Below are 14,771 nucleotides of genomic sequence, written 5' to 3'. Positions count from 1 at the left end.
CGAAAATTTAAAATCAGTGATGCTGCCTGTGCCTTCATTGATGTACTTCTGGTAATCTTATCACTGCTGCAATGCTTCGATATCGCACAGATGCAATCTGATCCACATTAATGCCTTGCCGAATGATCACTCCTGCGACATCTCCGATAGCCTCAGGCATCGCTGAGTAAGTTATCCGCACACGGAACCAGTGCCAAAATGTTGGGCACCTCCATATTGCATCCGACGTCATTCTACAGTCCAACGTTTAACATTAGTTCTACTAACGAGGATTACTTCGTTTTAACTCAAGCAAATCACCTGGAAAATGAAAGGTGTGTGCAAGCGTCGGCGTGACAGCAAGATCGGTGAAACGGCAACTCCTGCTATATGAGGACCGCCGGCGTTATACAACATTTCGACGCAGTTTCTGTCGCCACGTACATGGGAGAGCTATGCCAGCCAAATTAATCCAGTTATCTTACGGTGACTAACAACGCGCCAGGTGACTCTGCTGCATCTGCGCGCCGCCGACCGATCTCGTGCAGCGCTCGCGGCAGCAGCCTCTGCTTCCGCGGCCCCGCGCATTGTAATGCTTGGCCGCCGCCTGATCGGGGCCGAGTCCATACCGCAGCCAGGCTCGTCAGCTGTCAGCCGAGCCCGCCGTCGAATCGACACGGCCGACGGCCGTGTGGGGCCCGCGGGGCGGGGGGGGGGGAGCATCCCGTCCGTACCACCCCGCCCTGAATCACTGCCCGACCCTGGCGCTCAGCGCTCCGCCTCTATGCAGCCGCGCTGCTGCCCGGCAGCGGCGAGGGCAGAAGGCTGCGTCATGTCCAGAGAGCTCGTGGGGGCATAATAAGCGTGTGTCGCGATGGTGGGCATGTGCTGTGGGTGACGTGCACGCAAGCGCGCACGCGTATTCTCAGTGTCGCCGTCGGCCACCATCACGGGCGACCCAGCAGGGGCGCAGGGGCGCAGTTGACGTGTCCCCCCTCTGCCTGCCGGCAGGATGGCAGAAGTGTGCATTTGCTCTCCAATCTTTGGAAGGTCTTTTTTCCCAAAGTAAAGGTGTTGAAGCTACTCGACGAGTAGTAAAATTCAGGTAAGGAGGTCCCCGTAACTGAGCGTGGGGGCACCAAATCCGGGCCAGAAGACCCTTTGATGGTCAAGAAGCCAATTATCTAGATCATGACATCAACATTACGAATAAGATGACCAACGCTCTAGATTGGGAGGCCCAATGTTATGTTAAGGAGGCACATTTGTTGACTCGGGAGGCCCCCTTTACAAACTAAAAGGCTCTATTCTGGTCTAAAGGGCACGCTCTACATTCAGGAAGTCCACTGCATGCATCCGATGGCGCGGCTCCGAATCAGGACGACCTGTTTGGGGATAGCGGGACCCCTCAACTAGATTTGGAAGCCTCTTCTTGAATCGGAAGTATGCTGTTCTGGACTAGAAGGTATTTCTATGCAATGGGAAGCCCCTTTCTGGAACAGGATGCCTGCAGGCCACCATTTTCGGCTTGCTTGATGTCGACTTCCATTTACTTTACATGTGATAATGTAACAGTTCGACCCGGGCCCCATGCCCTAGGTGCATCATCCTCTTGACATACAACACTGCAGAAGATCCTCCCCCCCCCCCTTCTCTAATTTGGTGAGGCCCATTTTGTCCAGGGGCCCGCTGGAAAATTCTGCCCCCCTCACTAACTAAAAATTGGTGGCGCCACACCTAGTCACCATTGCTCCGCCTCTTAACCCCCACCCACCCATGGCGTAGTGGTGGTCTGGCTAGTGACCATGCTTGTTCAAATGCTCACTAGATGTCACCAGGCATGCCATCAGCTGCTTCAGGTGTCAGATTTCTGTGCATGCTGTTGCCGTTTGCTATAGCTATGTCATTATGTGCGTGGAGTAATGCGCGTACAGAGGTGATTTGCTAACCGCCAGTCAGACATACCAGTACTCCGACAGGCTCTCGCTTGATTTGATTCGGAATCGAAATTAGCATCAATTAACGAACCACATGAGACTCCGGCGAATTTAGGTTGATGCGCACCATGTCGCAAATCTTCTCAAAACGCGAATGACTCTTTTCCAGGGATTCTTCACTCGAAGCATTTATGTTGGCGGAAGACGAACAGCTAGAGCGCTACGTGGAAAACGCATAATGAACTCTTAGTTTGCATGTTGGTGTGTTATTTCGCCTCACTGCCTCCGCCACGCCGCTCCATGTAAGTCCGTTGGCAATCAGACTTGCATTGCCTTTGACGTAACACAACACCAAGCGAATCAGGCATCTCTACACGCGTCCCCAGCCCTGCCTCCCCCCGCTCGCAGCGCGCCCGCCCGGCGTCACCATGTGGCGCCGCAGGCTATGACCTGGTGACCTCTGCCGGGGTCAACTTCCGCGGCCCACCACGAGCCGCCCAATCAGGTGAGGGGCGGGCTGGACACAACACTTTAGTAGGTATGTTATATGTATGTATGCACGTAGCTGCACAAAGATGACACGGACATTAATGAAAAACATAAATAAAGCTCTTAAACTCAGTGTTCTGAACCTACGGTTGTGGTGTTCTGATGTAACAACAACACTTATGCTGTCTACAAGCTGTCAGCATGTTAAACCGGAGATGAACTCACTTGGAGATGCGTAAAAGTGTGACTAGAACATCGGAAATCCGATTGTGATTGGTCAGCAATATGCTGAAAGTTCGCGAGGAACCGATAGCGTTAGCCCTGACCTCATGCCATCTGCAGCGTGCAGGGGGCACGTTTCAAGCGAGGGTCGCTGTCTCACCAAAGTGGCATGGTGCGGACGACTGTGGACTTATACGCTGGCACGGCAATGTGGTATTTCTTCACATTGATGTGCTGTTATCTCCCAGTCCCTCCTTGGTATGTCGCGAAGCACTAACACAGGACAGGACTCAACGATGATCGTGAATGTCAACCTGCTCTAATTTTAGTCTCGGGTTGTTGTTGTCTGGTCTTGTTGTGTCTGGGTGTCTGGGTGAATTGGGTGTCTGTTGGTGAATGACGTGGCGCGCCCTCACTCCTCGTACATGCCATGCCATCCCCAATGTGGCATTGCTAAAAGCCTTTTCATTATCTATTGTCACCATCATCACCTTTGACATGAATGTCATTACATCACCCTAGATGGCATATGTATGATGTATACCCTGTAAACTGCTTTAATAAAACGCTTACAAAATAGCATGTGCTATTGTTTATCTATAGATGTTGTGATGTGTTTTATATATCTTATTAAATGTATCTATACCTGTTATTATTGTATGTTATGCATTTTCACCATCATCAACTTTGACATAGATAACATTACATCACCCTAAATGACATTTATCTGCTGCATACCCTGTAAACTGCTTTAAGAAAAGTCTTAAAATCATAGCACGCAGTACAAAAGCTCTAAATATTTTGTAGCCGAGTGCTTTCTTGTTGCACCATACTTTCCAAAATTTCACACAAATCCCAATTATCTTAAAAATGGCTTAGACTCCCTCAAAGTTGAAGGCTGAGTTATGCCCCTAATTTTGATTAAAAGTAAAGCAAAGCGGAGGTATGTTTCGTGCCAGGCATAACGACGCTGTCGTATCTTGGCACTGTTGATGCAACTGACGACATAACTTCATTCAACAGATCATAGATCATCTAGATCATCATCACCTAAGATCATATTTAACACGCGCTCGGGTGGGGGTCAAATTGACCCCTCCCAAAGGTTTTTTCTAGAATGGTTTCCGAACGGCGCGGTGTAGCCGCGCCAAATTTTGCATGGCTGTAGATAATGGAATAGCGGATCGTTTGGTATCAAATATTAAGACGTACCTTGCAAGATCGCTGGCCTATAGCAGGCCAAAGTCAGGCCACGGTTTCAGGGAAGGCAATTTCTAGGGAATCCTTCAATCTGATGCAAGAACGGAGTGTTTAACGAAGCCACACATCTCTGAGATGCTGTCTTAGGCAATACAAATATTGAATGAGCAAATTAAGTCTACCTAAGGCCAGTTATGAAGGTCAGACCAAAGTCAAAACCTACTTGTTCTATCACTCTACTGCTTGCTGTATGGGATAGTTTCTGGTGCTCATTTCGAATTTATTGGTAGCAGGAACCGCACTGTACATCTTCCATTGACTTCTTGGAGGTCAGAATAGGTCACTGACCTAAGAATACCTAGTTCGACATTTTTTAGGAACATACCGCCTAGCGCAATCTTTGCCGCCCACTCAAATGCAAAACTCAAAGCAGTCTTGTATGATTTTGGTGACCATGACTTTTTCAAGTCCGAACAAGGTCACTGACCTTAAATGAGCTCGTGGCCTTTTGCTTGGACACAGTTATCTAGCTTCAGGGAACACTTTGGAGGCCAACCCGGAATTTGACTTTGTTTGACCTTATTTGACCCAAAGGTCATGACCTAGGCACATCCAACTTTGACTTAAGTGAGTTCACGTACAAGTTAAGACACCTTGTAAATTTGGCATCTTAGTTCCTGAGATTTGAGGGGGTTACGAGCGAAGGGTATCTAGCCGGCCGCCCGGGCGCGTGTTAAAACCGAATCACACATTTTGAGCTGTGTGCTCAGTGTAGGCGCAACAGGATGTAACTAACAGGCACGCCGAGCCAAAAGTCATATCCGGAAACCACATGGCATAGATTTAGCAAAAAACTGGTTTTGCTCGCAAACTGTTCTGTTACGAGTGGTGAGAATCACACAACGGCTGAACAATTATGTCCCCGCGCTCAATGCAACGAGCAGTGCCCGTGGCAACAGGGTGGTTTCAATATCCACGCATCCAGTGACCAATTTGCATTCAAACGTGTCACGTCGGGGGGGGGGGGGGGAGGGGGCGTCCTGTAGTCGTTGAGCGTTGTTCGAATCCGGTGGCGGTATTACGCACGCAGTCTGTTTGTCTCACGCATTCCGATCGCGTGGAAACGTGCAGCGAGTGTGGAATATGGAGGCAAGGCAAAACTCAAATCCATTATCTCCATTATGTACTGTTCTTTAAGTCGTTAAACACTTTTCTCCTTTCAAAATACTCGTAGACATTATTCAAAATCAGGCAGGTCAGGTGGTGGGATTAGTGTTCAGCACGCGTGCGTAAACTGGGGTAGGCCAACCTCGATGGGCCCCTGGGGCTCTTTGTTTGCCCGATGTCAATATGTCGATAAGTAACTCCTGTCCATAGACTCAAATCGCACACTTATTCCATGCCCTGGCGCCTGTCTGTAGTCACCACGTTAGAATGCGCGACTGAAGCCAGGCTCCTGGGTAGTTACTTCGGCCTATGCCCTACTTCACATCACTGCTTCATGCCCCGCACGCGTGACCTCAAGGTGTCGCCGTCATAATGCGGCTAGCTGTCACCGGTCGCTGGTGTGACCCCCATCCGCCCGTAGTGTGACCCCCATTCGTCCGTAGTGTGACACCCATCCGTCCGTTGTGTGACCCCCATCCGCCCGTAGTGTGAACCCCATCCGTCCGTAGTGTGACCCCCATCCGCCCGTGGTGTGACCCCATCGTCCGTAGTGTGACCCCCATCCGTCCGTAGTGTGACACTCATCCGCCCGTAGTGTGACCCCCATCCTCCCGTAGTGTGACCCCCTCCCGCCCGTAGTCTGACTGACCACCATCCGCCCGTAGTGTGACCCCCATCCGCCCGCAGTGTGACCCCCATACGTCCGTCGCCGAGCTCCGTTAGCTCTGCACGCCTTGCAGCTGGCCCTCGTCTGCCGAGCGGTCCCTGCAGAGCCGTCGCTCACTCTACTGGACCTCGACGTGCCTCCGTGCGGTGTAGCCACGCACCGTTCGCTGGGCGGGGGGAGGGGGGGAGGGCTGACGAGCCGGACGTCTTCCGCCCAGTGAGCAGCAGGAGGTCCGGGCGGCAGCGCGCCGGGCGTGCTCCGCTCGCGTGGACGAGTTCCGACGCCCTCAGCTCGAGTGGCCGGGGTTTGCATGTCCTCAGCTGAGGCGTCCGTTCTCGCAACGTTCCCAGTCCCGGTGTCGGGAAGTGGAACGCGTTGAGCTGGAATGTCCTTCAAGAGAGGGGATTCAGCTGGGCAGTTCTCGGTGAAACGTTCTCAGCTCGGTTGTCCGGTGGTGTAGCGTGCTCAGTTCGGGTGACTGGAAGTGAAACGTTTTCAGCCCGTGCGATCGGAAACGGACCATTCTCAGCCCGTGCGATCGGAAGCGGACTGTTCTCAGGTCGTGCGATCGGAAGCGGAACGTTCTCAGCTAGAGTGCCCCAGTGTGCGATGCTCCGAGCCCGGCCTGGAGCAGCATGAGGCTTGGCACACCGTTCAGGTGAGTCAGCCGGACGCGAGGCTGGATGGGATGTGTATAACGCCGACAGGGTGGGCACTGTGCGGTAAATTCTTAAGGCCGTGCATTTGACTGCACTGTACCCTACTGAGAGCAAGCATGGCAACACTGAACGTTCTCGTTCGATGTGCGACACTGAGAGCTTTAAAGGGAGCTTTTCACATTCGTATGCGGATTTGAACTGAAGTAGCGCTCGTTAAGATCATTTGGTGTAGTTCACAGCCCTCCCGTTCTTAACATATAACCCTCTCTAGTCTGAGCTACACGCCTGCGAAAATGGGGACGGTATTTCGGGGAGAGTATTTGGAAGTCACCATGACATTCATGATATCACAATGACGTCCCTGAAATCCTGCCATTTCATTGGCCATGTGGCGATCATGGCAAGGACAAATATAATTGTCGCGTTGTTCATATCTGGCTCTCGTGAGCACGACTTCCAAATAAGACGCCCGTCAATTGTCTCTCAATGTGCAAGGTATATTTACAGGTCTCTCTCAAGGTACATTGGCGCAATTTAACAACGCCGTATTGAGGAACAGATTCACCAAATGGAGAAACTGTCTTTTCTACAGCAGTTTTTCATCTGAAAATATGCGAATAGTTAACGGCAAGCTTATTTCATCATCTTTGATGCTCGCTTCTGCAGCGTCTTTTGTTGTTGAGCTAGAGTTTCTCCCGCTCATAACCCGCATCAACGTACTATTAACCCCTGAATCATCTTACCCGCTTGAATCCATCGATGCAACTGTAACGCTGCACAGGCTGCAGCCACACAGTCCAGCCATAGACACCGGCTACCTCGGCCTGCTCCCAGGTCAGAACTACCGCGTGGCTTTCACCCGAACCCGACGTGACCTGTTATTCTTGAACCTTTAGTCGACCCCACTTCCTGACCCACGAGACCTCCGCTGACCAGTCAATCGCTGCATGAGGAGGGCCTCAACGACACGGGCGATATCGGCTGATCGTAGCAGCCTCCCAGTAGTCCCGACACCAGCCAAGACACCACACCTTCAATACCTGCAAATGTGAAAAATGTGCGGCAATTAATGCTAATATGAACAAGATGTTGAAGACCGCTGAGGGCCGCAGCAGGCGCAGATCTGACCCTCGTGCGGAATGGAGCAGCGCTGGCCTTCGTCACACGTTACCCAAATACTTAAAGGAAGTGTTTCACATTTGTATAAGGTTTTGCACTACGACAGTGTCAAAACGGAGGCAATGATTGATACTTTGCGCTGCCCTTATTTTGATGAGTCCTACATATTTAAGTCGTCTGCGCAATATCTCGCTGAATTTCACGCGTGCTGTTTTGGAATTAGGTAGCTATTGATGGAATTGAAGGATCTAGGAAATGTTACGAATTCGACGCAACAAGAACGTGTTTCAATTCGCGTATGGTATGGACATGGGTCGTCCGTTTCGTCGTCCGTTTCGAGCCACTCATTCATTTTGTTCATCGAGAACCGTCAGATGACATGTCAAAAAACGAGTGGCGTGTCACGCCTATAGGGTTCAACTTGCATGTGTGCAGATGAACTTTGCATAAATCTGAGCCAAGTTATAGCGCGGAGGTTATAGGTTTAGATGGTGGCGCCACCTGCGCCTAGGAGATAATCACGCCACCGACTATCCACCAGCGATGCGCGTCATCTCCTTTAACGTTATCTCAGGTCAGGGTCGCCGTTGGTTGACATCTTGACTATCACTTCACATCAGCCATCCAACTCGCACCGTAAAACAACTAAACTGAGATGTGACAATCGTGGCGTGAGAGTAATTAAAGGCCAGGCGAGCTCAGGCCTTCGTGGTCACTCAAAATAACGTTGGCAAATATTCGCAGTGTATGGACATATATTACCGTCACACTGAAAACTCATGAGTGCTAGTCCACCGCATGTTGCGCTCATTGAAGCTCATGAATTGGCCTCAGGTGAAATCGCATTGCTCTCTGGAAAGAAAAGGCATATTCTCCGCATACCTGAACCTAACATTCCGGACACATGGGAGGCCAAGCACATACCTCACGAAAATGGTTTGACCTCGCTCGACCAGTCCTGGCAGGTCAGTCGTGTGAGATGCTGCGAAGCGACGCGCGCAGGAGTTACTGACACATATCGCCTACCACACCACCCTGATTTCTTGCTCCTGCACGGCAGGTGTGCAGCTGCAATGGGAAAGGGGGGTTCCGGCGACCCCCGGCAGTGCCGTTGGTGGCGCAATATCGAGTGCCGGTGGGGGTTTTTCGCCAGTCTGTCACCGTCTGGACTCGTGCTGAGCTCCGTCACAGCCGCTCTGCGGTTATGCAGCGAAAACTTGGGATACTGCACCGCCAGTTACACATGGGCCGGCAAAGCAGGTCTCAACAATTGTTATAAAGCTCGCGACGGTGTATTATTCACGAGCATGTACAAAGACAAATGACGAGTAGCAGGTCGTGCGGCATAGGCGCCATGTTGGAACCAACGTGTACGCTCTCGGTGTTTCTCTATCAATATATGTATTATCACGCATCACTTCACTGTATTACGTTACTGGGGACCAGCGTGCTGCATTGCCAGTTCACGTGTCAATGCTGCAAGAACTGACCACTTAAGGCACGTCGGCAGTCCCGTTACCATTTTCAACGCACCACTATGTCCAAAATAAACACTAATCGCTATCTTGACCGGTGTTCATGAAGTGTCCCAAGATACGTCTCCGTGTTATGAAGCGGACTCCCGCCTGCAAACTGCGAAGCCGGCCTTCGACTGCTTCCCGCTGGTCCAACCAGCAAGCGCTGGACATCGCACGCATCGTCAAAACGCAGCGCTGGGCAGTGATGGTCTCCGGTGCTCATGACGCGCGTAGTGCCGATGTACCTTGGCAAAAGTCATCATGAAAGTAATAAAATGCATGCATAATTTGTGACTAACTTTTGCGCAGCCAACTTGAAGAAGCATTCCAGCAATATGAACATATTTTGTCGTCATTAATTTGGGTGACGTGGCTGACGTGGGTGTCGTTACAGCTCTCTTCTCTAATCAGTAGAGAGGCACAACCTGTTAGATCCACGCTGTTGGTGAATTGTGCTCGTCTGACTGCACCCGAGAGGTTTCTGTGCAAGACGTGACGGAGCGTCTAGCAAAAACTTCAAGAGACCACGGCAAGATCCGTGGCATGTCAAAGGGAATGTTCCACAGTTAAAAATATTAAGGCGAGCATCAGACGTTGTTGTTGTTGATTGGATTTTTATGGCGCGTCGACTGCTGTGGTCATTTAGGGCCCATAACAGCAGCAGCTGTGATGAAATAAGCTCATTTATAACGATTGTGGTACTTTTGACATGGAAAAGGCTGCTCCAGAAACCACAGTTTTTCTGTTAAATGAATATGCTTCTCAATGCGCCATTGTTTGATTACGTCATCGTATATCGTACAACATTGAGATCCAATTGGCGGCCACTTTATCTGGAAATCGGGCTTATGAATACCGGATATAAATGACTCGACGATTATATTTGTCTAGCCTTGATCGCCGCATGGCTGATGAAATGGCAGCATTTGAATAGCGTTATCATGGCGTCAGGGATGCCTGGGTGATCTTGAATAGTCTGCCCGAAATAGTCTGCGCAGCTTTGCGGGGCGTATAGCTCAGAAAGTAGAGGGGTTTAGGTCTTAAGACAGAAAGACATTAAGATATAAGGCCAAAAAAGAGTCACAAGGACACTTCGAGGTTACCCTACACATCCCCAATCTATCTTATCGCCTGAGCTGCCTGAATTTAGCTATGAATGTGATCTTCAGACCGATATAACTTGTCCAAACAATTTTTAGATGTTACTAGAGAGGGACTTACTACAACTTCGTTTGCCAGTCCATTTCAGTGATTCGCTACTCTTTGACTAAATGACATCTGCCTGTTCATAGTTCTTCTCATTCTTTTGCTTAATGAAACTGGTTTCCTCTCAGTCCCGGCCCAATTTCCAGTGGCCATTGTAGGTTTACATTTTTTATCCCTTGTATACGCTTGAATGCATCTGTCAGATCCTTCTCGGTCTATTATATTTCGGTGAGTACAAATCCAAGGTCCAAGCTTATCCTTGCATTATAAGTTGCCAATCCCATTTATCATCCTAATTGCTTTCCGCCGTACTCTTCCCAGCCTATCCATATCTTTTTGGAAGCATAGGTACCAAGCCTGAGCACAATACTCAAGTGGTTGTCTGACATAAGCTAAGTGCGCCGTTTGATAACATTCCTACTCTTATACTGGACATTCCTGTTAAAATGAGTCCCAGCATCTCAAGTGCCTTCCCACTAGTAGCCCCACAGTCCTTTTAAGCCTTTAAATCACTTGAATTGCAAGCCTTAAGCCCTTTTCTTTCCCGATTTGGTCCAACCCCGGCCTCCCATTTAATAGCTAATGCCTTCCCTGACAGAACCACATAAATCCATCACCTAACACCTATCATAACTGAATGGCATCTGCCACAGAAAAGCTTAGTTCGCTAATTTCTCTAACTCAAGTTTCACCTGGTTGGCCTTTTTTCGATACCCCTACCAATTTAATACGATCAGCAAACTTAAGCGCCCGGTTTCTAACCCTGTCTCAACGTCATTCCCGAAAGCAATGAAGACCAAAGGGCCCAACACGGACCACCGTGGAATCCCACTCCCCACCAGCTCCCACTGAGATTTCGGCCCATTAGGTACTCCTCTGTTGTTTCCTGTCTAGAATCCGAGCCCTCACCCAGCCAAGAAGTTTTTGCCTCAATGCCGTGCAATTTCAACTGATATAGCAGACAGGGCTGTGAACCGCACCGAACGATCTTCAGGATGGTTATAACAGCTCAAAGACCCATGCAAGTGTGGAACACTCCCTATAATGTCTGCCCGTGGCCATTGTTATTAGCCGTAATTGTTTACCAGCTAGCCATTACGAGAACCCAGTGATATCTTCAAGATAAAGGAACACTGACCTGACGTCTTCGATGATGGATCAGTCAGCTCCGCTGGAAGTATATATTTTGGCACCATTTTCCTTCAGTTGAAGAGAAAGCAGTTCATTTAGTCACCTCTCAGTTCAGTAACATATTCAGTTATTCAGTAACATATTCAGTTATTCAGTAACATATTCAGTTATTCAGTAACATATTCAGCTATTCAGTAACATATTCAGTTATTCAGTAACATATTCAGTTATTCAGTAACATATTCAGTTATTCAGTAACATATTCAGTTATTCAGTAACATATTCAGTTATTCAGTAGTTATGTACATCAGTCAAGCATTTCACTAAGTCTTCACTGGAACCGCGCTGCCACATACCATCACTGATTCAGACTCAGCTAATGCAGCGAGACCCCCTTTGTGGTAAAGCTTTCTGAACCCACTTCTTGAAAGGCGGTAAGGTTTTTGATGAATTGTTGTAGAGCTAATGTAGCGAGACCGCCTCTGTGGTAAAGCTTTCCGAACCCACTTCCTGAAAGGCGGCAAGGTTTTTGATGAATTGTCATAGCTGTTGTGCACCTGGGTGTTCAGTGTCGAAGACTGCTTTTTGGAATTTCAACTAAGCCACATGTATACGGCGGATACAGTAGCATTCGAATTTGGCATGCAGCCGTTACGTTGAGCTTCGTGCCGCGGTCATTGAGATGCGTTGTTGTACATTTGGGTATTAGCGTGCATGCCTCATATCAACGTGTGTGATAAGCATCATTATAGCAGTGTGTGTCTTTCTGGTGTGGTCACTGTGTTGTCAGCGATCAATTGTTATCGTGCATTGTAAGTAACCTGCTATATGTTGTGTGATTATCGTCGTAAACTAAAATGCCTTCGCCGGCTATGCTGCTTTCAAACGATTTGCACTGAATGCAGTGATTTGCGGTCTCAAGCAAGTTGAAAAGTACGGTCGTTAGTTAATACTGCCGAAATGTTGTCTTTTTCGCATTTATGTTTTTTCTTTGGAAGCTATTAATCAGAGCAAAACATTTCACATCGCAGATAAAAATCCGTTAATGACGCCATCCACCCCGCGTTTCCATTCTATTTCCATCAATAATGCATGTCAGAGTCAGCCACTGCGTGCGGAGCCTGCCCTCCTCCGACCTTTTCCGAAGCCGAATGACCTAGCGACGCTGAACTGACCTTGGCACGGGGCGGTCGTCCGCGTTGGGAGTCGGCCGTCCTCGCGCGCCACCCCAGCCAGCTCCCAGTCTAACCGCGTCGGTGGCTCTCGGGCTTCGTCTGCGCGTCCGGCTGTCGTGATGTAGCCACGTGCCACCTTCAGGACCGCTAAACAAGACAGTCTGGTGCCTTCGGGCTAAGCAGGGCTGGTGCCTTGTTGCACCGTGTATATTTTTGTCATTTGCGCTGTTCAGCCTTCACGACGAGAAAAAAACCGCCGATCAGGCACCGTTTTTTTTCTTCTTGAGACATGACCAGACAAATTTGTGGCCCGATGCATCAGTGACGCCAAAAGTACGTCGATATTTGGCATTTGGTAACATTGGGCCTCCCTGTGGTTGCCCACAGTCGTGTGATCTGCTGGAGGGACATGGTGTATGCGTAGAGAATTGCAGTGGGCTTCAGTAAAGAGCTTCAGTAAACCTGCATTTCCCTCCCTGTACCCGTCTTTGCACCTGCACCTGATATCTTGGCATGCAAAACTAAAGGTGCTTGGTACTACTCTTTTACCTCAAATTAGTCGCAAGTTTTCTTTAAGTATTAATCATTTCGTTTAAGTTTCGCACACACGCCTACACGGTGCACCAGACAGGAATAAAGAGAGGTTATGAACCACTTGCATTGCTGTAGCACAATATCGCAAGTCATCATACAGTGCAGGGCCACGATGCCTTGCAATGGTTAAACAGTGCGGTCCAACATAAAGTGTAACGCAATGCTGCAATTGCCTACAGATGCGTTGGGCCTGAGTTAATATTTGTCAGTCCAGTACGAATCTGAGGCACAGGTCAACACTGAGGCACAGGTCAGGCACAGGTCATGGTAATCCGTCGCTGTTATAACCTCAGCCAACGCGGCCTGCATCAGCGCGCTCACAGGCACGTTTCGTGCCCCCAAGATATTTCAACGCACGTTCCGCATCGGTGGACAGCTCACGAGCGGTCGTGGATCGCTGGTAAGACAGTGCGGTTCCATGCGGTGCCTCCATCGGGACTGCTTGTCGAATTCGCCGGACGAGGTGGTCCCGATGCCGTGATGCGTCCCGTGATCGCTCGCTCCTGCGACGCGAACGTGACCCGGTTCGATTGGCCAGCTGGCGCGACTCATGGAGCCTGTTGCGGTCATCAGTAAAGGCATGTCACAGGGTGTTTGGAGGCATCTCGAAACTGACGTGCATGTTCAACCATGGGCGTGGAAAACATGTATTGCTATATCCCTTTCTATGAGATCTGGCGAAGCAACAGCATTCGCAGACCTTTCCCACCTCTGCCTGATTGCTCCCACGTCGATGGGGGTAAATTTAGCTTGTACTGATATCAACCACGTCGATGAATGAAACAGAATCGTGCTTGATTAAGCTGCACATGAATGAGGTGCTAATTTATGCAAACCGGCACGATTCATTCTGACTTTGTATCCATACAAGCTAAGAAGTACCTGGATTATAATTCAAAGCAGCGTGACTCGAACGAAAATGAACGTTTTCAATACAGTAACAAATAAAACACAGTTTTTTCCCCCGAATATTAAAGTCAGGACTAACATCAACAGCGCAAGAATTTCGTGAACTGGTCATATCCATTAGATGGGTGGTGGGAAGATTAGAACATTTGTTCATTGTCCACAGCACGACCCATTTCCGGAAACACCTTAGGGCTTTATAGCTGCGTAAAGTAAATATACATGGTCCCTAAAACGCGACGCTTTCTTAAATTGACAGGACTGATCAACATAGTCCCCGTTTATTTGGGCGCATTTTTTCATGTTCGACTTTGTCACGAGCCATTCAGCATCCACAGCCGTCCACTGGGGGCCGTTAGTCACGACCGGCGTTGCTAGCAGGCACAGAACTGTACACACGCTAGTCACATTCTGCCGTTCCAAAACACTCGCCGAATACCCACGTGTCGCCTTTGGCGGAGCACAGCACGAGCCAGACCGAGACGGTTGGCGAAATGGCCTTGCCGGCACTCGGTTTTCCGCCCCAGACAGCACGGTTAGGGAATAGGGGGCGGGGGGGGGGGATGCGCAGCAGTGTCCCATTGGTGACTAAACGCCCGCCGTGCTGGAGCAAAAATTTCAAGTTTGACCGTGCTTTTTTGAATACGCACGGCTTCTCGTGGGCTTATATGCACTTATATATATATATAATATATATATAATATATATATATATATATATACACACGTATGTATGTATGTATGTATGTGTGTATGTATGTTGTGCGTATATGCGTCCAAGAGTATTCACAGGATAGGTTGACA

The sequence above is a fragment of the Pollicipes pollicipes genome, unplaced genomic scaffold (assembly GCF_011947565.3).
Source record: "Pollicipes pollicipes isolate AB1234 unplaced genomic scaffold, Ppol_2.1 Scaffold_4002;HRSCAF=4701_pilon_pilon_pilon, whole genome shotgun sequence".
Classification (NCBI taxonomy): domain Eukaryota; kingdom Metazoa; phylum Arthropoda; class Thecostraca; order Pollicipedomorpha; family Pollicipedidae; genus Pollicipes; species Pollicipes pollicipes.
This window is presented reverse-complemented; position numbering follows the sequence as displayed.